The sequence below is a fragment of the Bos javanicus genome, chromosome 14, assembly GCF_032452875.1.
Source record: "Bos javanicus breed banteng chromosome 14, ARS-OSU_banteng_1.0, whole genome shotgun sequence".
Lineage (NCBI taxonomy): Eukaryota > Metazoa > Chordata > Mammalia > Artiodactyla > Bovidae > Bos > Bos javanicus.
The window spans coordinates 11,036,121-11,060,791 of record NC_083881.1 but is presented as its reverse complement, the minus strand read 5'-3'; the positions used below and the strand labels follow the sequence as shown (position 1 = coordinate 11,060,791).

The window sequence follows — 24,671 nt, the reverse complement described above, 5'->3', positions numbered from 1 at the left end:
CAGTCTTTAAATTGTCTGCTTATATCTATGACTGAATAATTCCATTTCCTGTGTGGAATATCAAAGTTATTTGCTCATGCACCTAAGCCAGTAGATCTATCAATAATAAAGCTGACAGCTCGCTTTCTACATCTTAATTATTTTTTCTACCTCTCAATCAACTCTAACATCAAATGGAAAATAGTCATTAAGGACATCTTCAGTTAGATACACCTTGACGAGCCAATAAAATAACCAGAATTACAATTCCTTCAAATAATGCTTGCTTTGCTTAAATTTAAATTTAGATTACCTGGGCTAATAAAATAGAAGCAGTACTAAAATTTGCATTTGATATTTTGATCAGTCACATTCATAAGGATACATCTTACAAGGAGAGAATATTGAGGGATTAACAATTATTGAGCATCACATTTATACCTCATTGCAGATTTCTGGGGTACTATTATTCCCATTAAGCAAAGTGAGGAAACATCATTTTAGAGGTTAAGTAACCAGAGGCTTGAACTTACACACTTAAATAGAATCCTCAGAAAAGACATAATCAACTTTTCATGTAAAATGCTTACAATCTTTAAATGTTTTCACATATATTTTATATGCTACTAGGAATTATATTGTAAAGATGTCAGGCAGTTAACCTCAGCTTATAGAGGGCAGAACTGAGGCTCAATAGATTATCTTATTTACAAAACAGAAAAGGAGACACCAATGTAAAAAACAAATTCATTGATACCAAAGCAGGAAAGGGGGCCAGGATGGATTGGGAGATTGGGATTGACATGCATACACTACTATGTATAAAAGAGATCACTAAAGAGAATCTTATGACAAACCTAGACAACATGTTAAAAAGCAGAGACATTATTTTACTGACAAAGGTCCATCTAGTTAAAGCTATGGTTTTTTAAGTAGTCATGTATGGATGTGAGAACTAGACCATAAAGAAAGCTGAGCACCGAAGAATTGATGCTTTTGCACTGTGGTGTTGGAGAAGACTCTTGAGAGTCTCTTAGACTGCAAGGAGATCCAGCCAGTCCATCCTAAAGGAAATCAGTCCTGAGTATTCATTGGATGGACTGATGCTGAAGCTGAAGCTCCAATACTTTGGCCACCTGATGCAAAAAACTGACTCATTTGAAAAGACGCTGATGCTGAGCAAGATTGAAGGTGGGAGAAGGGGATGACAGAGGATGAGATGGTTGGATGGCATCACCGACTTGATGGACATGAGTTTGAATAAGCTCTGGGAGCTGGTGATGAACAGGGAAGCCTGGTGTGCTGTAGTCCCTGGGGTCGCAAAGAGTAGGACATGACTGAGCTACTGAACTGAATTGAATAAGAATCTACTGTGTAGCACTGGGAAATCTACTCAATGCTCTGTAGTGACCTAAATTAGAAGAAAATGCGAGTAAAAAGGGATATATGTGCGCTTGTGGCTGATTCACTTTGCTATACAACAGAAACCAACACAACATTGTGAACAACTATACATCAATTTAAAAACAACAAAAACTGAGCCTCAAAGAACTTAAGTGACTTGCTCCTGGTCATGCACTCACCACCAGAATATGGTAATGGGTCTTGTTACTCACAATGAGGCAACCTATTACTATATCATACTCAAAAGTGGGCTATTTCTAGTCACTTTTATTACTTTTGACATAAGGTCCCTAAGCACTTACCCTATTTTTAGACAACAATGTAGGCCAGGAGAGAACAGATATGAATGTTTCCTTCACAGTTAATAGGAAAGAAGGACCCCAGTATTGATCTACTACAATCAATATAATGGATGTTTTAGAACTGGATAGATGGAAATCTATACCAATTCATTTGGCTGTTTTGGTGCTTGTAACTAGTAGAAAATACTTGAGTAACTGTCTCATTCCAATCACTGTAAGGCAACTGGCTCTTAACTTTCTAACTCATCATCTATGTGATATTTTTTCCTCAGCATGGATCCCATATAAATAGATTAGAATCAAATGTGGTTCTAATTATAAATCAAAGATGTCAACTTATGATAAAAGAATGAACAGTCTGACCTAGTCTAATTGGTTTTCTTGTCAACTAATCCTTACTTATCTAGTCTAAGCCCTTTAAATAGCCTCAGTCAGTCACAAAATAATACTCTTAATCCAGATAAAATGTAATGAGAGCATAAATGAAGACAGTGTCACATGTCATGGAGAGAAGTGCCACAGAGCCTATGACATACCAGGTGTTCAGTGAATAATTGTGGAATCAAATATTCCACTTTCTATTAATGTGCCCATATTCTATGAATATTTAGGTAATTGAATTCATAGTATATTGTGAGAAGTGGGCAATGAAAAAGGATCAATCAAAGATGGGCATATACGCAGAAAAAACTCTAATTCAGAAAAGACCCATCCACCCCAATATTACAGCACTGTTTACAATAGACAGGACATGGACGCAGCCTAAATGTTTATCAACAGACTGATGGATAAAGAATAGGTGGTACATGTATGCAACAGAATATTACTGAACCATAAAAAGGAACAAAATTGTGCCACTTGTAGACATGTGGATGGACCTAGAGACCACCATACAGAGTGAAGTCAGAAAAACAAATATTGTGTATTAATGCATATATGTGATATCTATAAAAATGGTATATATTATCTTATCTGCAAAGCAGAAAGAGAGACACAGACAGAGAGAACAAAAGTATGGACACCAGGTTTGAAAGGGAGAGAGGGGAAGAATGAATTGAGAGACTGGGATTCACACATATACCCTATTGATACTATGTATAAGATAGATAACAAAAACCTACTTGTTAGTTATCTATTTAATCTATAGCCCAGGGAACTCTACTCAATGCTCTGGGGTGACATAAATGGGAAAGAAATCCGAAAAAGAGGGGGTATATGTTTATATGCGAATCAAGAAGCAACAGTTAGAACTGGACATGGAACAAATGACTGGTCCAAAATTGGGAAAGGAGTACAACAAGGCTGTATATTGTCACGCTGCTTATTTTATGTATATGTAGAGTACATCACAGAGAAGGCAATGGCACCCCACTCCAGTACTCTTGCCTGGAAAATCCCATGGACGGAGGAGCCTGGAAGGCTGCAGTCCATGGAGTCACGAAGAGTCAGACATGACCGAGCGACTTCACTTTCACTTTTCACTTTCATGCATTGGAGAAGGAAATGGCAGCCCACTCCAATATTCTTGCCTGGAGAATCCCAGGGATGGTGGAGCCTGGTGGGCTGCCGTCTATGGGGTCGCACAGAGTCGGACATGACTAAAGTGACTTGGCAGCAGCAGAGTACATCATGTGAAATGCCAGCTGGATGAATCACAAGCTGGAATCAAGATTGCCGGGAGAAATATCAACAACCTCAGATATGCAGATGATACCACTCTAATGGAAGAAAGTGAAGAGGAACTAAAGAGACTCTTGATGGGGGTAAAAGAGTAGAGTGAAAAAGGTGGCTTGAAACTCAACATTAAAAAAACTAAGATAATGGCATCCAGTCCCATCACTTCATGGCAAATAGAAGAGGAAAGAGAGAAAGCAGGGATAGATTTTATTCTCTTGGTCTCCAAAATCACTGAAGACTGACTACAGCCATAAAATTAAAAGACACTTGCTCCTTGGAAGAAAATCTATGAAAAACCTGGGCAGCATATTAAAAACCAGAGACCTCACATTGGCAGTAAAGGTCTATATAGTCAAAGCTATGGTTTTCCCAATAGTCATGTACAAATGTGAGAGGTGGATCATAAAGAAGAATGAGAGCCAAAGACCTGTTGATTTCAAATTGTGGTGTTAGAGAAGACTCTTGAGAATCCCTTGGACTGCAAGGAGATCAAACCAGTCAATCCTAAAGCAAAACAATTCTGAATAGTCACTGGAAGGACTGATGCTGAAGCTGAAACTCCAATACTTTGGCCACCAGATGCGAAGAGCCAACTCATTGGAAAAGACCCTGATGCTCAGAAAGACTGAAGAAAAGAGGAGAAGATGGAGTAAGAGATGGTTGAATAGGATCACCGAGTCAACAGACATGAGTTTGAGTAAACTCCGGGAGATGGTGAAGGACAGGGAAGCCTAGAGTGCTGTAGTCTATGAGGTCACAAAAAGTCAACTTAGCAACTGAACAAGGTGTAGTAGAAAGAAAGTAACCCTTGGATTCAGATATATCTCAGAGCAAATCCATTCTCTCTACTTAGTGGTATTATTCGGGACAAATCAAGTAATCCCTAATAAGGTGGGTTTCTTAATGTGCAAAGTGCTGATCAGTGCTTTAACAGGAAAAGTACAGGAAGCGACTAGACCTAGACCTAGGCCCATGACCAGGAGTGACTAACCAAACTAGGAAACTTCAAAGGAGGCATTCCAGAAAGGAAGTCATATAAATAAATTCAAGAAGGATGAGTAGGGGTTACAAAGCAAAAACTGGAAAAAGAAAATAGTAAATATTTTGCAGTCTATACAGTCCCTGTCACAACGGTTTCATTCTGTGCTGTAGTGCAAAATCAGCCATAGACAATATGTAATGGATGGGCATTGCTGCTGTTTGTTTAGTCACTAAGTTATGTCCGAGTCTTTGCGACCCCATGTACTGTAGGCCACCAGGCTCCTCTGTTCATGAGATTTCCCAGGAAAGAATACTGGAGTGGGTTGCCATTTCCTTCTCAAGAGTGGATGGGCATGGTTCTGCTTAAATACAACTTTATTACAAAAACAGACAGCAGGCAGTATTTCGTCCATAGGCTATAGTTTGCTGATCCCCAGTATAAAGAATACAAGAGGAAGTCAAGCATAGAGATTGAAAAACATTTGAAGGACATTTAGTTATTAAATTCACTCATTTAGCACATCTTCAAGGAATGTGTTCTATGTACTAGGAACTTCCCTAGATGCTCAGGACACAAAAGACAGAGTTCCTCTTCTGGTGATACCATAATACAGTGAATCAGAACCCTATATAACTGAGAATAGACTGAATAATAGCTTTGTAAGCTAAAAATCCTGAAATACATATAAATCACCATCATTGCGATAATTCAATGTCATATTCAGTATGATTACTTTATTTTGAGGCCTTTTGTAACACAATGTCAAGCGCATATTTACTGACCACTTGAATAGAAAGACATAAGTTGCTGAAAGTTCCAGGAAAACAAACCTAATGTAGAATTTAAGACTAATGAGGTGGATGAAACTGGAGCCTATTATACAGAGTGAAGTAAGCCAGAAAGAAAAATACCAATACAGTATACTAACGCATATATATGGAATTTAGAAAGATGCTAACAATAACCCTGTGTACGAGACAGCAAAAGAGACACTGATATATAGAACAGTCTTATGGACTCTGTTGCAGAGGGAGGGGGTGGGAAGATTTGGGAGAATGGCATTGAAACATGTATAATATCATGTATGAAACGAGTTGCCAGTCCAGGTTCGATGCACGATACTGGATGCTTGGGGCAGGTGCACTGGGACGACCCAGAGGGATGGTATGGGGAGGGAGGAGGGAGGAGGGTTCAGGATGGGGAACACATGTATACCTGTGGTGGATTCATTTTGATATTTGGCAAAACTAATACAATTTGTAAAGTTTAAAAATAAAATAAAATTTAAAAATAAAAAAATTTTTTAAAAAATTTTTTTAAGAAAAATAAATAAATAAAAAAGCTAAACTCTGGGGGAAAAAAAAAAAAAGTCCCACACCAAGAACCTGCTAGTCCTATAAGTGATCTCCTCTGGCACTCACAATAGCTTTTCAAGGTGGTTCTTCTTGGTCCCACTTTACAGATGTGAAAATGTGGCCTAAAGAAATTTCATCTCTTCCTGGGTGCTAGGGAGTTGAGATTTAGACACTAAAGATGGTTGACTTGTCCTACCTCCAAACTGCCTATTTGGAGAAAAACATGGACAAAGCAGCAGGGAGTTGGACGCTGGAGTTTCATGGCAGGGGAGTAAGCAGAGAAGTTAAGATGAGTCTGTCAGAGGCCCACAGAGAACTCACGATAGTCCTGGGAACTGAAATCAAGCATCCTAATTGCCACTTCCTGCTTCTAATCACTTTCCCAAGAGAGCTGCCCCAGTGATTCCTGAGTGGAGGGAAGGCTGAGAGAATCTTTTAAATCCCAGCCCTTGTTATAAATTTAGACTTCAGGAGAGGAAAAGAAGAAAAAGAAGAAAAAAAAAAAAATGTTGGCTTAAGAAAGTAAAGTTTCCCACTCATCAGATCAAGGGCAGTAGACAGAGGAAAAGAACATAAATTCAGTCACTTTGCCTGCTGGCCCCAAGGCAGCGGAGCCCTAGTTTTCCCTGAAAGCTCAGCCACCCAACTTGGAGGGAATGCAGTCATGCCCAGAATTACGTAGCAACACAAGGCAGGCTTCTGTTTCTCCCTAATGAGTTGATTATATCCTGTCAGAAGAATCATAAGGCCATCAAATGTCAAGTCAATTTTCTCAAACATATTATTTTCATAGCAGCTGGGTCTGACTAAACTCTTGAAACAGAGCATCCTATTGTTACACTTTACTGGGAATGTTAAAGTGAAACTCAATTTAAAAAGAAAGAAAAAATCCTCACAGGACATATGATCCTGATTCATGCAAGTTTACAGTTCAGTATTCAGAGGCCGGTTTTATTAAGATGATTCGGTCACTTAGTTCATAATTAACAGATCATGACAGAGGAAATAAACGTGGGATGTGTTATCTGCCCATAAGAGCCATTTGCTCAGAAGGCAGGTGGGATGTGTCTTTAGCTACTGACTTGACTTATGAAAAGTTTTAAGGAGAAAATTTGAATTTTCAAGGTACTGCATTCTGATCCTTATATTACCAACACATGATCCTGAATGAATCTAGTTTATCACAATCTCGAAAGATACAGACATGATACTGAGATAAAATACTGGACTTGAGTCGCACAACTAGAGTTTCAGCCACTTATGTGCTGAATGGTCTTAAGTGAATTTATGAAATGAACACAGTAATAACTAAGAGCTGCTGAAGGAATTGAAAAGATACATGGCACACTGATGCAGAATAAATATTCAATGAATGGTAGCAATGAAAATGATGGCAGCAAGGATAATAATGACAAGTGGGAAAAGATAAAGAATTTGGTAAAACATGCATCCAGGGCCAGTCAGAGAGAGGGAGAAAGCTATGAAATTTGGAGCTAAATCAATAACACAGCCTCCAATTTACATTGACTGATGTTTGCATTGGACAAGGTCCTCATTCTATAACATCAAACATCACTATTAGGACATGTCTCCCTCCACCTAAATCCAACTATGAGCACCAAATTCTGTTGTAGATTTTCTATTTGGTTTTCAATCATTTTTATTTTTTATACAATTTGCTGATGTGGCAGGCGAAATTCTGAAATGCCCCAGGAGACTTTTGGACCCTGGCATATTCATACTTCTTATTTAGTCACTCAAACACTAATATAGGTACTGCTGTGAAAGGGTTTTGCAGAGGTAATTAAGATCCCATATCAACTGACTTTATGACAAAGAAAAAATAAACTTTCAGTTGCTAAGGGGGAAAGTGGGAGAGGAATAAATTGGGAGACTGGAGTTGACATATACATACTACTACACCATGGCTGATTCATGTGAATGTATGGCAAAAACCACCACAATATTATAAAGTAATTAGCCTCCAATTAAAAAAAATAGATAACTGATAGGACCTACCGTAGAGCACAGGAAATTCTACTCAATACTGTAATGACATACATGGGAAAAGAATCTTACAAAGAATTGATATATGTATATGTATAACCGATTCATTTTGCTGTATACCAGAAAATAATGCAATGTTGTAAATCAACTATACTGCAATAAAATTAAAAAAAAAAAAAAGAAAGAAAGAGTATGAGGGTGGGCCTGACCTAAACACATGAGCCCTTTAGAAGCAGAGAGTTTTCTCCAGCTGACAGTAGAAAAGAAAGTCAGCAATTCAACCATGCAAATAAGTGGCCACACCATCACAGGCCTGCAAGGCAGGGGACCTGGGTTCAATCCCTAGGTTGGAAAGATCCCCCAGGAGAAGGAAAATGGCAACCCACTGCAGTGTTCTTGCCTGGAAAATCGCATGGACTGGGAGGAGCCTGGTGGGCTACAGTCCATAGGGTCACAAAGAGTCGAACACAATTGAGTGATTTTCACTCTCACTTTACTGACTTGAATATGGAAGGGGCTACCTGGCAAAGAATGTAAAAGGCTTTTAGAAGCTGAGAGCTGACAGTCATCAAGGGAACAGGAACCTGAGTTCTACAATTATTAAGAATTGAATTCTGCCAACAAGAATGAGATTAAAAGAGAGATTTTTTTCCTAGAGCATGAAGATGAAAATTCAATCCAGCTGACATCTTAATGTCTACCTTGTAGTACCCTGGGCAGAGAACCCAGACAGTTCATGCTGGACTTCTGACCTAGAGAACTAAGAGCTAATTAATGGGTATTATGTTAAGTCCACTGATTTTGTGGTAATTTGTCACACAGCAATATAAGACCAATGTAAGTGGTTTGACTTCTCAAAGTCAGAAGTTATTCTAAGTTCTCTGGCCTCTGAGCAAGACTTGTTTATTCATCCAAACTCAGATAAGGAAAGATTGACAGTAATAACACTAATCACTCAAGTTAGACGTGTATGAACATGCGCTCTGTCTCTCTCAGGCTTCATCTCAAAATATCAGAATAATTGAGACAAAGTAATTTGCTGAAGCAATTCAGCAAATGCCCCCAATTTCCTTTTTCCGGTAGACATGCCATAACTTCAATAAGTATTTATTGAACGATTACTGTATGCTGGGCTCTATGACAGACTGCAGGATGTAATTTTAGTAACAGAACCACAGATCTTCAAAGAGGTCACTGAACAGTAGGGGAAGCAGATAAGGGAAAGCCTAGTCCTAGAAATCAGGAAAGGCTTCCAAGGGCAAGCAATTGTTAAGCTGAAATCTGAAAAATTACTCACTCAAATGGATGTAAAGGGAAGCAAAGGTTTCCAGGAAGCAAGAGTACCATGTGCAGACTACCAAGAGTGATGGAAGCCGGAGTCCTCAGCAAGAAGCACACAGCATCCATCCTGGCTGAAACATGTCAGCAGTGTGGTGGGGTGGGGGATGGAGGTGAAGAAGGTGGCAGAGACCATTGGCACAGTGAGATCCTCCTAAGAAATGTGGAATTCTTCCCGAAGTCAAGAATAACCCCTGAAGATTGATAAGCAGATAAGCAACACTATCAGTCTCGCTTAAACCAAAAATTACCTTGCTAGAGTTTACAGAACAACAGCTTGAAAGGGACCACTCAGCACTGGAGACAATATACCATTGTGTCAATTCAAGTGAAGTTGACAAAGGATGGCGGCCTGAATTCAGGCAGTGCCAGGTGGATGTTAAAAATGGAGATTTGCAAATTATTGATTTTAGATTTTTCAAGTCTTGGTTAGATGTAGGAGGAGAGGGAACATGAAATGAGATATCTGGTTTGGGAAATGGGCTGGGTAGAAATGCCAATCAATGAGCAGAGTACCCAGAGAAGATGATCATTTGCTTGGGGGTGGGTGGGATGGGGGAGGAGGTGGAAGGTGATGGGTTTGGTTTGGGACATGCTGGATTTTAGGTATTCATGGGAAACTGAAAAGGATATACAGAGGAGGGAGCTGGTTTATTTGGTAGCATCAGCTGTGACTCTAGAACCTGGTTTATGTGGATCGTAAATGCCAAAACATGAATTCCCTATCAGCATCATGTATTTCTTAATATTTTTTTCTTAACTCTTCCTTCAGATAATCAAAGTTGTTTTAACTTCTAGAACGTGTGATCGATAAAAACTGAAATACCACGTGTGCTGCCATCACAATCCGTCCTCTCCTTTCCTTTAAGGCGGATGCAAGTACATTTTAAGTGTTGTGAACACAGAAGTATTCAGAAATCCAAAAGTCTGAGAAAGCATTGATCAATGTGTAGGACACAGTTTCCTTTTATTAAACCTAATTTCTTCAACATGTTAATAAGGACACCTATTACTCATATTGTGAAATTTAAATAGGGGAGATTAAAGATAAGTAGCAGAATCAAGTCCACTCTAGAAAACAAATGATCTCATTAAAGAAGTGCTTATTTGTGTCTGCCTTCTTATAAAAATAATAGCAACATCATTCCATGGTGACTAGTAAAATAGGAACTGATAGGGAACATCTTCCATTAGAGATATTCTAATTAGGTTTTATTTTACATAGTTATTTACTGAACAAATATTATAATTTGAAGTAGTTAGTAAACAATGACAGGTGTAGTCAGAATATAATTGGCGCTCTGATCATGCAAGCAAGCCTTCAAGGTGGCGCGAAAGAAAGACAAGAAGCCTAAGTCAACCTGGAAGTTTAATTTAGATCTTACTCATCCAGTAGAAGATAGAATTTTTGATTCTGGAAATTTTCAACAGTTTCTGTAGGAAAAGGTTAAAGTGAATGGAAACACTGGAAAACTTGGGAATGTTGTTCACACTAAAAGCTTCAAGAATAAAATCGTGGTCATTTCTAAGAAATGGTATTTGAAGTATCTTGGCTGAAAGGAGCTACTCCACGTTCAAGGTCAGGAGGGGTGGTGGTGAGGAGATACCCCTCCTCCAAGGTAAGGAGCAACCCAGCTGCACTTTGCTGGAGAAGTCGTGAAGAGATAACCCACGTCCGAGGTAAGAGAAACCCAAATAAGACAGTAAGTGTTGCAAGAGGGCATCAGAGGGCAGACAGATTGAAACCACAATCACAGAAAACTAGCCAATCTGATCACATGGACCACAGCCTGGTCTAACTGAATGAAACTAAGCCATGTCCGTGGGGCCACCCAAGACAGACGGGTCATGATGGAGAGGTCTGACAGAATGTGGTCCACTGGAGAAGGGAATGGCCAACCACTTCAGTATTCTTGCCTTGAGAACCCGATGAACAGTATGAAAAGGCAAAATAATAGGATACTGAAAGAGGAACTCCCCAGGTCAGTAGGTGCCCAATATGCTACTGGAGATCAGTGGAGAAATAACTCCAGAAAGAATGAAGGGATGGAGCCAAAGCAAAAACAATACCCAGCTGTGGATGTGATTGGTGATAGAAGCAAGGTCCAATGCTGTAAAGAGCAATATTGCATAGGAACGTGGAATGTTAGGTCCATGAATCAAGGCAAATCGGAAGTGGTCAAACAGGAAATGGCAAGAGTGAATGTCAACATTCTAGGAATCAGTGAACTAAAATGGACTGGAATGGGTGAATTTAACTCAGATGACCATTATATCTACTACTGCAGGCAGGAATCCCTTAGAGGAAATGGAGTAGCCATCATGGTCAACAAAAGAGTCTGTAATGCAGTACTTGGATGCAATCTCAAAAATGACAGAATGATCTCTATTCATTTCCAAGGCAAACCATTCAATATCACAGTGATCAAGTCTATGCCCCAACCAGTAACGCTGAAGAAGCTGAAGTTGAATGGTTCTATGAAGACCTCCAAGACCTTTTAGAACTAACACCCAAAAAAGATGTCCTTTTCATTATAGGGAACTGGAATGCAAAAGTAGGAAGTCAAGAAACACCTGGAGTAACAGGCAAATTTGGCCTTGGAATACAGAATGAAGCAGGGCAAAAGCTAATAGAGTTTTGCCAATAGAACGCACTGGTCATAGCAAACACCCTCTTCCAATGACACAAGAGAAGACTAGACACATGGACATCACCAGATGGTCAACACTGAAATCAGATTGATTATATTCTTTGCAGCCAAAGATGGAGAAGCTCTCTACAGTCAGCAAAAATAAGACCAGGAGATGACTGTGGCTCAGATCATGAACTCCTTATTGCCAAATTCAGACTTAAATTGAAGAAAGTAGGGAAAACCACTACACCATTTAGGTATGACCTAAATAAAATCCCTTATGATTATACAGTGGAAGTGAGAAATAGATTTAAGGGACTAGATCTGATAGATAGAGTGCCTGATGAACTATGGACTGAGGTTCGTGACATTGTACAGGAGACAGGGATCAAGACCATGGAAAAGAAATGCAAAAAAGCAAAATGGCTGTCTGGGGAGGTCTTACAAATAGCTGTGAAAAGAAGAGAAGCAAAAAGCAAAGGAGAAAAGGAAAAGGAAAGATACAAGCATCTGAATGCAGAGTTCCAAAGAATAGCAAGAAGAGATAAGAAAGCCTTCCTCAAGATCAATACAAAGAAATAGAGGAAAACAGAATGGGAAAGACTAGAGATCTCTTCAAGAAAATTAGAGATACCAAGGGAACATTTCATGCAAAGATGGGCTAGATAAAGGACAGAAATGGTATGGAACTAATAGAAGCAGAAGATATTAAGAAGAGGTGGCAAGAATACACAGAAAAACTGTACAAAAAAGATCTTCACGACCCAGATAATCACGATGGTGTGATCACTCACCTAGAGCCAGACATCCTAGAATGTGAAGTCAAGTGGGCCTTAGAAAGCATCACTATGAACAAAGCTAGTGGAGGTGATGGAATTCCAGTGGAGCTATTTCAAATCCTGAAAGATGATGCTGTGAAAGTGCTGCACTCAATATACCAGAAAATTTGGAAAACTCAGCAGTGGCCATGGGACTGAAAAAGGTCAGTTTCATTCCAATCCCAAAGAAAGGCAATGCCAAAGAATGCTCAAACTACCGCACAATTGCACTCATCTCACACACTAGTAAAGTAATGCTCAAAATTCTCCAAGCCAGGCTTCAGCAATACGTGAACTGTGAACTTCCAGATGTTCAAGATGGTTTTAGAAAAGGCAGAGGAACCAGACATCAAATTGCCAACATCTGCTGGATCATGGAAAAAACAAGAGAGTTCCAGAAAAACATCTGTTTCTGCTTTATTGACTATGCCAAAGCCTTTGACTGTGTGGATCACAATAAACTGTGGAAAATTCTGAAAGAGATGGGAATACCAGACCACCTGACCTGCCTCTTGAGAAACCTATATGCAGGTCAGGAAACAACAGTTAGAACTGGACATGGAACAACAGACTGGTTCCAAATAGGAAAAGAGTACATCAAGGCTGTATATTGTCACCCTGCTTGTTTAACTTATATGCAGAGTACATCATGAGAAACGCTGGGCTGGAAGAAGCACAAGCTGGAGTCAAGATTGCTGGGAGAAATATCAATAAGCTCAGATATGCAGATGACACCACCCTTATGGCAGAAAGTGAAGAGGAACTCAAAGGCCTCTTGATGAGAGTGAAAGAGAAGAGTGAAAAAGTTGGCTTAAAGCTCAACATTCAGAAAACTAAGATCATGGCATCTGGTGCCATCACTTCATGGGAAATAGATGGGGAAACAGTGGAAACAGTGTCAGACTTTATTTTTGGGGGCTCCAAAATCACTGCAGATGGTGATTGGAGCCATGAAATTAAAAGACACTTACTCCTTGAAAAGAAAGTTAAGACAAACCTAGATAGCATATTCAAAAGCAGAGATACTACTTTGCCAACAAAGGTCCATCTAGTCAAGGCTATGGTTTTACCAGTAGTCATGTATGGATGTAAGAATTGGACTGTGAAGAAGGCTGAGCACCAAAGAATTGATGCTTTTGAACTGTGGTGTTGGAGAAGACTCTTGAGAGTCCCTTGGACTGCAAGGAGATCCAACCAGTCCATTCTTTTTTTTTTTTTTTTGCATTTTTTAATTTTTTTTTTATTTTTAAACTTTACATAATTGTATTAGCTTTGCCAAATATCAAAATGAATCCGCCACAGGTATACATGTGCTCCCCATCCTGAACCCTCCTCCCTCCTCCCTCCCCATACCATCCCTCTGGGTCATCCCAGTGCACTAGCCCCAAGCATCCAGTATCATGCATTGAACCTGGACTGGTATCTCGTTTCATATATGATATTTTACATGTTTCAATGCCATTCTCCCAAATCATCCCACCCTCTCCCTCTCCCACAGAGTCCATAAGACTGTTCCATACATCAGTGTCACTTTTGCTGTCTCATACACAGGGTTATTGTTATCATCTTTCCAAATTCCATATATATGCATTAGTATACTGTATTGGTGTTTTTCCTTCTGTCTTACTTCACTCTGTATAATAGGCTCCAGTTTCATCCACCTCATTAGAACTGATTCAAATGAATTCTTTTTAATGGCTGAGTAATACTCCATTGTGTAAATGTACCACAGCTTTCTTATCCATTCATCTGCTGATGTCCATTCTAAAGGAGATCAGTCCTGGGTGTTCTTTGGAAGGAATGATGCTGAGGCTGAAACTCCAGTACTTTGGCCACCTCATGGGAAGAGTTGACTCACTGGAAAAGACTCTGATGCTGGGAGGGATTGGGGGCAGGAGGAGAAGGGGATGACAGAGGATGAGATGGCTGGATAGCATCACCAACCTGATGGATGTGAGTTTGAATGAACTCCGGGAGTTGGTGATGGACAGGGAGGCCTGGTGTGCTGCGATTCATGGGGTCGCAAAGAGTTGGACACGACTGAGCGACTGAACTGAACTGAACTGAACCAAGAGTTACCTTAAAAAGAACAGTCTTCTTGATTGGCTTCATGTGGTTGCATCTGACAAGGAGACCTACGGACATTGTTACTTCCAGATTAGTCAAGATGAAGGTGAATCTGAGTCTGAGGACTAGATGAAGCCATCCTTTATAGGGCTTTGCTTGCTAATAAAACAAATCAATCATACAAAAGAAAGAAACATCTTGAAATGGACCTTTAGCTTATCAGTGAATAAAAAACATTACTCTGTATGTTAAGCATTCATCTCTTTTATTTAAGTGTATGTTGTTTATATGGTGCTGGCTTTCCTTTAATACTTTTTAAAATTTTTATTGGTGTAGTTGACTTACACTGTTGTGTTAGTTTCAGTTGTACAGCAAAGTGAATGAGTTATACATATATCCACTTGTCCTTTTGTCATACAGACCATTACAGAGTATTGAGTAGGGCTCTCTGTGCTACACAGCAGGTTTTATTTATCTGTTTTATGTACGCTAAGTCACTTCAGTCGTGTCTGACACTTTGCACGACAGTGGACTATAGCCCGCCAGGCTTCTCTATCCATGGGATTCTCCAGGCAAGAATACTGGAGTGGGTCGCCATTTCCTACTGTTTTATGTATAGTAATATGTATATGTCAGTATCAATCTCCCAATGTATTCGTCTCTCCTGTATCCCCTGGTAACCATAAGTTTTCTACATCCAACTTCAGTTTTGTAAATAAGCTAGTGGAATTTCTTTCAGGATTTCTGTAATGTACTGATATTACAAATGTTTTTAAGTTAAAGTATATAGAAAACTATAAAACACTGGTGAAAGAAATCAAAGAGGACACTAATAGATGGAGAAATATACCATGTTCATGGATCAGAAGAATCAATATAGTGAAAATGAGTATACTACCCAAAGCAATTTATAGATTCAATGCAATCCCTATCAAGCTACCAAGAGTATTCTTCACAGAGCTAGAACAAATAATTTCACAATTTGTATGGAAATATAAAAAACCTCGAATAGCCAAAGCGATCTTGAGAAAGAAGAATGGAACTGCAGGAATCAACCTACCTGACTTCAGGCTCTACTACAAAGCCACAGTTATCAAGACAGTATGGTTCTGGCACAAAGACAGAAATATAGATCAATGGAACAAAATAGAAAGCCCAGAGATAAATCCACGCACATATGGACACCTTATCTTTGACAAAGGAGGCAAGAATATACAATGGATTAAAGACAATCTCTTTAACAAGTGGTGCTGGTAAATCTGGTCAACCACTTGTAAAAGAATGAAACTAGACCACTTTCTAACACCATACACAAAAATAAAACTCAAAATGGATTAAAGATCTAAACGTAAGATCAGAAACTATAAAACTCCTAGAGGAGAACATAGGCAAAACACTCTCTGACATACATCACAGCAGGATCCTCTATGACCCACCTCCCAGAATATTGGAAATAAAATAAAAAATAAACAAATGGGACCTAATTAAAATTAAAAGCTTCTGCACATCAAAGGAAACTATTAGCAAGGTGAAAAGGCAGCCTTCAGAATGGGAGAAAATAATAGCAAATGAAGCAACTGACAAACAACTAATCTCAAAAATATACAAGCAACTCCTACAGCTCAACTCCAGAAAAATAAATGACCCAATCAAAAAATGGGCCAAAGAACTAAATAGACATTTCTCCAAAGAAGACATACAGATGGCTAACAAACACATGAAAAGATGCTCAACATCACTCATTATCAGAGAAATGCAAATCAAAACCACTATCAGGTACCATTTCACACCAGTCAGAATGGCTGCTATCCAAAAGTCTACAAATAATAAATGCTGGAGAGGGTGTGGAGAAAAGGGAACCCTCTTACACTGTTGGTGGGAATGCAAACTAGTACAGCCACTATGGAGAACAGTGTGGAGATTCCTTAAAAAACTGGAAATAGAACTGCCTTATGATCCAGCAATCCCACTGCTGAGCATACACACTGAGGAAACCAGAAGGGAAAGAGACACGTGTACCCCAATGTTCATCGCAGCACTGTTTATAATAGCCAGGACATGGAAGCAACCTAGATGCCCATCAGCAGATGAATAGATAAGAAAGCTGTGGTACATATACACAATGGAGTATTACTCAGCCATTAAAAAGAGTACATTTGAATCAGTTCTAATGAGGTGGATGAAACTGGAGCCTATTATACAGAGTGAAGTAAGCCAGAAGGAAAAACACCAATACAGTATACTAACGCATATATATGGAATTTAGAAAGATGGTAACAATAACCCTGTGTACGAGACAGCAAAAGAGACACTGATGTATAGAACAGTCTTATGGACTCTGTGGGAGAGGGAAAGGGTGGGAAGATTTGGGAGAATGACATTGAAACATGTAAAATACCATGTAAGAAACGAGTTGCCAGTCCAGGTTCGATGCACGATACTGGATGCTTGGGGCTAGTGCACAGGGATGACCCAGAGGGATGGTATGGGGAGGGAGGAGGGGGAGGGTTCAGGATGGGGAACACATGTATACCTGTGGCGGATTCATTTTGATATTTGGCAAAACTAATACAATTATGTAAAGTTTAAAAATAAAATAAAATTTTAAAAAAAAATAATAAAGTATATAGCAAAAAAAAATGAAGCTCAAATTTGGAGATAACTATATAATAAAATATTTAAATTCTGTCAGAAAAAAGAATATCATTGGCGATAAAATCTTGAATATTAGGGTGAAACAGACTTGGGTTTGCATTTTAGTTACAATATTTATGACATATGGAAACCTGCATGAGTTATATATTCTTTCTACATAGTGGTTTTTCTCACCTCAGAATTAGGAGAATACTAAAATTCATACAGCTGACATCAGCATTGTTTGAAATAATATGTGGAAAGATCTTTACTCATAGAAAGAACTTTTGAAAGTGGCACATTCACTTGATAAATATTGGCCACTTATCCTTTTTATCATCTTATATTAATTCTCTTTAAAAAGGGCTTCTGACATCTGTTATTATCCTCTTTAGTTACCATTCTATAATTCTATACCACCAAACTTATATACATGGAGATTAAACATTTGCAGTCCAAATAGAAAATAAAGTAGAAAAAATATTATGTAACATTTTTAATTGATCAGCCCTATATTCCAAATTGTTCTCTTTTTTTAATTGTATCTTTATTTTTTAATCTTTTTTATTATCTTTATATTTATCTACAAAACTCTAGGTGTGAAACTGGATTTTAAACAGAACTCATCTTTCTATCTCAAGTCATACTGAACCACTCTAATATGATAGACATCCACATGAACCACCTTATGTCTGTATGTTTGTATGTTGTTGTTGTTCAGTCACCCAGTCGTGTCCAACTCTTTGTGACCCCAAGTCTCAGTGACCCCATGGACTGCAGCACTCCAGGCTTCCCTATCCTTCACCATCTCCCGGAGTTTGCTCAAACTCACGTCCATTGAGCCGGTGATGCCATCCAACCATCTCATCCTTTGTCATCCCCTTCTCCTTTTGCCTTCAATCTTTCCCAGCATCAGGGTCTTTTCCAATGAGTTGGCTCTTCGCATCAGATAGCCAAAGTATTGGAGCTTCAACTTCAGCATCAGCCTTTCCAATGAATATTCAGGGTTAATTTCCTTTAGGACCAACTGGTTTGATCTTTTGCAGTCCAAGCAACTCTCAAGAGTCTTCTCTAACACCATAGTTCAAAAAGCATCAATTGTTCAGTGTTCACCCTTCTTCATGGTCCAATTCTCACACTCATACATGACTACTGGAAAAACCATAGCTTTGACTACACAGAACTTTGTCGGAAAAGTGATGTCTCTGCTGTTTAATATGCTCTCTAGGTTTGTCATAACTTTTCATCCAAGGAGCAAGTGTCTTTTAATTTCATGGCCACAGTCACTGTCCACAATGATTTTGGAGCCCAGTAAAATTAAGTCTGTCTCTGTTTCCATTGTTTTCCCATCTATTTGCCATGAAGTGACAGGACCGGATGCCATGATCTTGGTTTTTTGAATGTTGAATTTTAAGCCAGCTTTTTCACTCTCCCCTTTCACCCTTATCAAGAGGCTCTTTAGTTCTTCTTCGCTTTCTGCCATAAGGGTGGTGTCATCTGCATATCTGAGGTTATTGATATTTCTTCTGGCAATCTTGATTTCAGTTTGTGCTTCATCCAGCTCAGCATTTTACATTATGTACTCTATATATAAGTTAAATAAGCAGGGTGACAACATACAGCCCTGATGTACCCCTTTCCTAATTTTGAACCAGTTTGTTGTTCCATGTCTGATTTTAACTGTTGCTTCTTGACCTGCATACAGGTTTCCCAGGAGGCAGGTAAGGTGGTCTGGTATTCCCATCTCTTGAAGAATTTTCCTCAGTTTGTCGTATGTTTGTATGTGTGTATGTGCTATTTATATGCATTTTTTTTAAACTGGTAAACTTACCAACCATTTCACTTCTGAATCTCCAACACCTGTCCTTTGGCTTCAACGATGTCCAGGATGTGTGTTGTCAATAACCTGACACATTTATCTGAAGCAAAATAATCCAAGGTATTTACTAGAGCTCTAAACTAACATACATAACTCTGAATATTACCATCTGATACATGGTATCAAAATAGTCTTCAAGTCCTGAACAAAGACAATTCTAGTATACGTAACATTTACTGAGTGCTTTACCATAAGCTGGGCACTGTGCTTTGCATGCAAGTGTTGTACATGCATTTACTCCTCAATACCACTTTCTGAATTGAGCATTATTATTATTGCTTTCATGGTAAAATTGGCATTTAAGGAAGCCAAGAGTCTTTTAAGTTGGAGATATTTATGGAGTCTCCAATACCAGGACTCAAAAATTATTCTTCCTACCTCCAAAGCCCCTGCTCTGAAATTCACTTCATTTTATTGCCTTCCTTTCTCATCCTTAAATATGCATAATTTTTTATTAATAATTCAGTATCAACTTTATGGCTTGGACTCCACTTCCAGATTCACTGAGAAATTGATTGGCCATGTCAGATAAGCAAGAGCAAGAAGGAGAAGCAGAGATCGGGGGAAACCAACGGGATTAGAGGATAAGACTTGAACTGGACCTGCAGGGTATTTTGGCAAACACTGTCCCGTGTCTCCTCTGTTCCCAGAACACCTTTTTGCCCAAATAACCTAGATTTTGTTGTGACTCATGATGTACTCATTCCTGGGTGATTAATTGTTATTGATTAGTAGCCAATCATTATCATCTTATGCTCTACTTTTCCTGTCACCAATATAGCTGTGGTTCAAATTTTAGCTCGTGAAATGTAAGAAGCTTTTGGGGGGTTTGAAAAAAAAAAAAGACTTTTGTTTTCCTGATTTCAAAAACAAAGTCATAATCATTTCTTCCCACCATCTTAAATACGAAAATGACGTCTGGAGCTACAGTATCCACCTGAGCCCATTTGAGAAAAGCCAAGTAAATCATAATTGAACCTCAGCATAATGGAACCATTCAACCAGCACTGTCTTCCAGTTTCTTGTTACAGGCGATATCCACTATCAGTCAAATGTCCCATTACTTGGATTCAAAGACTTCTGTCTCTGATAAAAAGATATAACCTATGGATAAATACAGAGATATAAGTATTTATATTATGAGACTTCAGAAGCAAACAAAAGCAAAGGATTTATAGTTATTTTACTGCTTTATGCCTTCTTCTGGTTGCTTTTCCTGCCATATTTAAATGGCTTTCCTAAGTATGATGATATGTTCCTGGAGAGACAAAGTTTAGTTCTATAAACGACCCAATACCAGATATGTTCAGCTTCATATTTTGAAGCTACAACTCTGTCACAAAAAAGCACATAGCTACATACCTCAGAGCACTGAATGATGGCAGAACCAACCAAAGACTTAGTGGAAAACTCACTCTGCTTCTTCATATGCATCTAATTCACTGCCCCTTGGTACCTCAGCAAGTAACAGACACAATAAAATTTCAGTGTAATAGACCCAGCTCATAAAGTTTCCATTTCTACCAGGACTTTTCCTAACATAAAACTGGACACCCCAGCAGCACATTTGCTGTCTACAAGTGCTAAAACTGTGGTTAAAGCTGAATATTAACAGCATTTCACACTTGTGCTGTCATCTGGATTATATAACAATGTGTGGATTTTATAAACAGCAACTGCTCGTTTTTGTGGTTGGCTTTTTACTGGATATGCCCAAGAGCCATGTGACTGTATGAGCTGGAAACAATGAGGTCAAGCAGAAGCGAGAAGTGGCATTCCATGGCACAGGCAAAACCAAGTTCTTCAGGAACTTACAGAAGAAATGGCTACCAGAAAAGTCCTCACACTCCCAAACTGTGGTCAAAACACCACAAAAATCTAAATGTGCATTTTCTTGTCGATTGACTCAGCCATGTGAGAGCTTCTCACGGCTCTTCTAACACGTCATTTTGTCCTAAGAATACTGCTGGACTGTGAAACTGAAAGAGTAGAGCATGGTACTGTCTAAAGGTAAACCACTTTTAGAAGATACATGTCAAATAATAAAAGCACCCATTATGTTTAAAATCACTGTTGTAGGTATTGATTCCTTCAGTTCAGTCACTCAGTCATGTCCGACTCTTTGCAACCCCCTGGACCACAGCACGCCAGGCTTCCCTGTCCATCACCAACTACCAGAGTTTTCTCAAACTCATGTCCATCAAGTCAGTGATGCCATCCTCTGTCGTCCCCTTCTTCTCCTGGCTTCAATCTTTCCCAACATCAGGGTCTTTTCCAGTGAGTCAGTTCTTCACATCAGGTGGCCAAAGTATTGGAGTTTCAGCCTCAGTATCATTCCTTCCAATAAATATTAGCACTAATTTCCTTTAGGATTGACTGGTTGGATCTCCTTGCCGTCCAATGGACTCTCAAGAGTCTTCTCCAACACCACAGTTAAAAAGCATCAATTCTTTAGCACTCAGCTTTCTTTATAGTCCAATTCTTAGGGCTTCCCTGATAGCTCATTTGGTAAAGAATTCGCCTGCAATGCAGGAGACCCCGGTTTGATTCCTGGGTCAGAAAGATCCACTAGAAAAGGGATAGCCTACCCACTCCAGTATTTTGGGGCTTCCCTTATGGCTCAGCTGGTAAAGAATCTGCCTGCAATGCAAAGAGTCAGACACAACTAAGCGACTTCACTTTCACTTTTCACTTTCATGCGTTGGAGAAGGAAATGGCAACCCACTCCAGTGTTCTTGCCTGGAGAATCCCAGGGACAGTGGAGCCTGGTGGGCTGCCATCTATGGGGTTGTGCAGAGTCGGACACGACTGAAGCGACTTAGCAGCAGCAACAGCAATGACCTGGGTTCAATCCCTGGGTTGGGAAGATCCCCTGGATAAAATTGATTCCTAAGAACCAACATTTTACATCTGTCTGACAAATGACCTATTACTTTATGGAATGATGCAAAGTTTTTAGAGGTTTTTTTGTAATACTGAGGGCTTCCCAAGTAGTTCAGATGGTAAAGCATCTGCCTGCAATGTGAGAGACCCAGGTTCAATCCCTGGGTTGGGAAGATCCCCTGGAGAAGGAAATGGCAACCCACTCCAGTATTCTTGCCTGGAAAATTCCATGGATGGAGAAGCCTGGTAGGCTACAGTCTATGGGATCAAAGAGAGTCAGACACGACTGAGCAACTTCACTCACTCTTTGTAATATTAGTGCTGAGAGTGGAAGTGAATGTAATTGCCCATGACTGTGTCCAGAGAAAATGTATGTAACATAAAAGATGAAAACAAATCACAATGGAGATGAAAAAGGAAGAGCAAATTCCCCAAATACTATATATGGATAACATCTTTAGGGAAGAGCCAGTGGAGGTAGAGAATTAGGTACAGATGGATAAAGGGTCCTGTGGTCTACTAAAGATCCTGTTCTAATATAAATATTAGAAGGCCCACTTGTAAATCAATATTTTTAATGTATTGTTGTGTCAATTGGCTAATATTGACATTTAAAGAAGACATTGGGATTTGTCAAAAGAGGCAAACAGAGATACTTCTATCACTGTAGATCTTCTAATACAACTGTGGGTTTGAGGCATAATCTCATAATGAACTACATAATAATACAAGAATTAGATAACAACCAAAGTTAGGCAAAAGATGTTCCAATAGAGAATGGGATTAGAAAGCAAGTGCATTGACAATACATAAGTGTTAATCAAGTTGTACTTGATAAAGATGAACTGCATTTAGCTGTGTGGTTATAACAAAAGTAAGACATGACTGACCTCAGGACATTCTCAGCTTGCCATGGAGACAGTCTTACTGTTTCAGTAAAATATCTGTGTTGAAATCCTTTTACATCTATTCCATCTCAAAACTTACAGTCTTACACTCAAAGCTTATACTCATCATCTCAAGGCATCAACTTTTTTATAACATCTCACTCTTTCATTAATTCTGGACCCACACCCTATCCTCTACTCCAATATATCTCCAACGTGATTCTATTTCATGGTGTCTCTCTACCCAACATTTTCAAAACTTTAGTTGTTCCTGCTATCTATCTGATCCCCTCCATGCTGCCTATTTCAAATTCCAAAGAGAAGACCACTGATGGGATATGGCCATGTTTTCAGGACAGGACACATTATGGTTTGCTTATATCCTGCAGGTTAACCCTCCCTGGATAAGTGTCCTTCCTGATCCCAGGGCTCGCCAATAAAATGGATTAATAGTCCGTGAGAAACCACCTAGTTCGTTTGAGAATGAAATGTGATATTAAAAGCCACGTGTATAGAACTGGCACCTTGCAGACACTCAAGAAATGCTATTCCACTTTTTTCTTCCCCACCTACTAATTCTAGGGCACTGACCTATTTTCCTTTCCATCTGTGACTAGGAATCCTTTTGTGATCCAGGGACTAGAAACCTTGCACCGACTGGAACATGGCAGTCACTCAACATCTCCCCTGTCTGCTCTCAATAAGTTCATCTGACCCAATGGGAATGGAGAATTTCAGACTGCTTCATGGGTCACTCTGGAAAATTCCAAATTGAAGCTTTTTTGAGAAAGGAGACATTACCTCAGAACTTCCACATGTAGCTATTATGGAGTTTCTGTTTATGTGAATGGATATTTTCACCAGATATTGGAAAAATGCTAAAGCTCAACTCTAGTGCATAAAGGCAGCTCATTTAGCCATTAGCTTAAGGTATTATGAGAAATATAGTCTAATTAGACAAATGCTCCATGAGAACTGTGGCCAAAGCAAATTATTAATTCAAAAAGAGAAAAATATATAAAGAAAAAACAGATGTCTGTCATTTTCTTTTTGTCAGTGCCTTTGAAAAACCAGACTTTATCTCAAATGAATGCTTTAAATTCCAAATGACCATTGAGAAATTGGGGAAGCCTAGTCTCTCTGCTGATTGGATGGATGAATAGATGAGTGTTCAAGGTTTGTTTTTTTTTTTAATTCTTATCTACTGTGAATAAATCAGTGGAATATTAACTGAGAAGGGCTTTAGAATGCTTCTTGGATCACAGGCATTTGAAGAAAATAATAAAGGATGAGTAATTAGAAGTGAAGTTTAGGGAAAGAATATTTTTGATTGAATAGAAAGTATAGAGAAAGGCATAGAGAAAACTAAAATAAATAAAATTTTATCTCCCATGTAGTGAACAGTAAAAGTACCTCTTCACTTTCACTTGTCAATAGAAAGAAGACTTTTTTCCAAAAGAAATCAGAAAACTTCAAAAAGTACATAAAATGTGTTTTTGGTAAACAATATTTTCTTATTAATTTATGGCCCATTTCTTTTTTAAAAATACATTTACTTTGGATAAAAGCAATGAGTATACACTTGATTTGAAACTAGAAAAATTCTATAACCTAAAATATAATTTTTATTGTCCATATGTTTCTACTATTCTTAGTCATACAAATACATATGTATTTAATTACCATAGTATATTTGATATTTCATTTTAACATTATTTTGTAAATGTTTTACCATTATCTTTATAATTATTATGTTTAATTATTCATAACACTTTATTGAATGGAGAAATCATAACTTACTGAGTTGTATCATTTAAGTGTTTCAA

At 38.7% G+C, this 24,671-nt stretch overlaps 2 long non-coding RNA genes across 3 annotated transcripts in view; one reads left to right on the top strand and one right to left on the bottom strand.

Annotated features, from left to right (window-relative positions):
* LOC133260338 (uncharacterized) overlaps positions 1 to 24,671 on the bottom strand; it is a 591,714-nt gene that overhangs the window by 163,642 nt on the left and 403,401 nt on the right. The window lies entirely within an intron of this gene.
* On the top strand, positions 3,976 to 23,848 carry LOC133260336 (uncharacterized). The gene is made up of 3 exons (XR_009740757.1): positions 3,976 to 4,253; positions 19,574 to 19,684; positions 23,463 to 23,848. It is a non-coding gene; the product is annotated as an uncharacterized LOC133260336 (long non-coding RNA).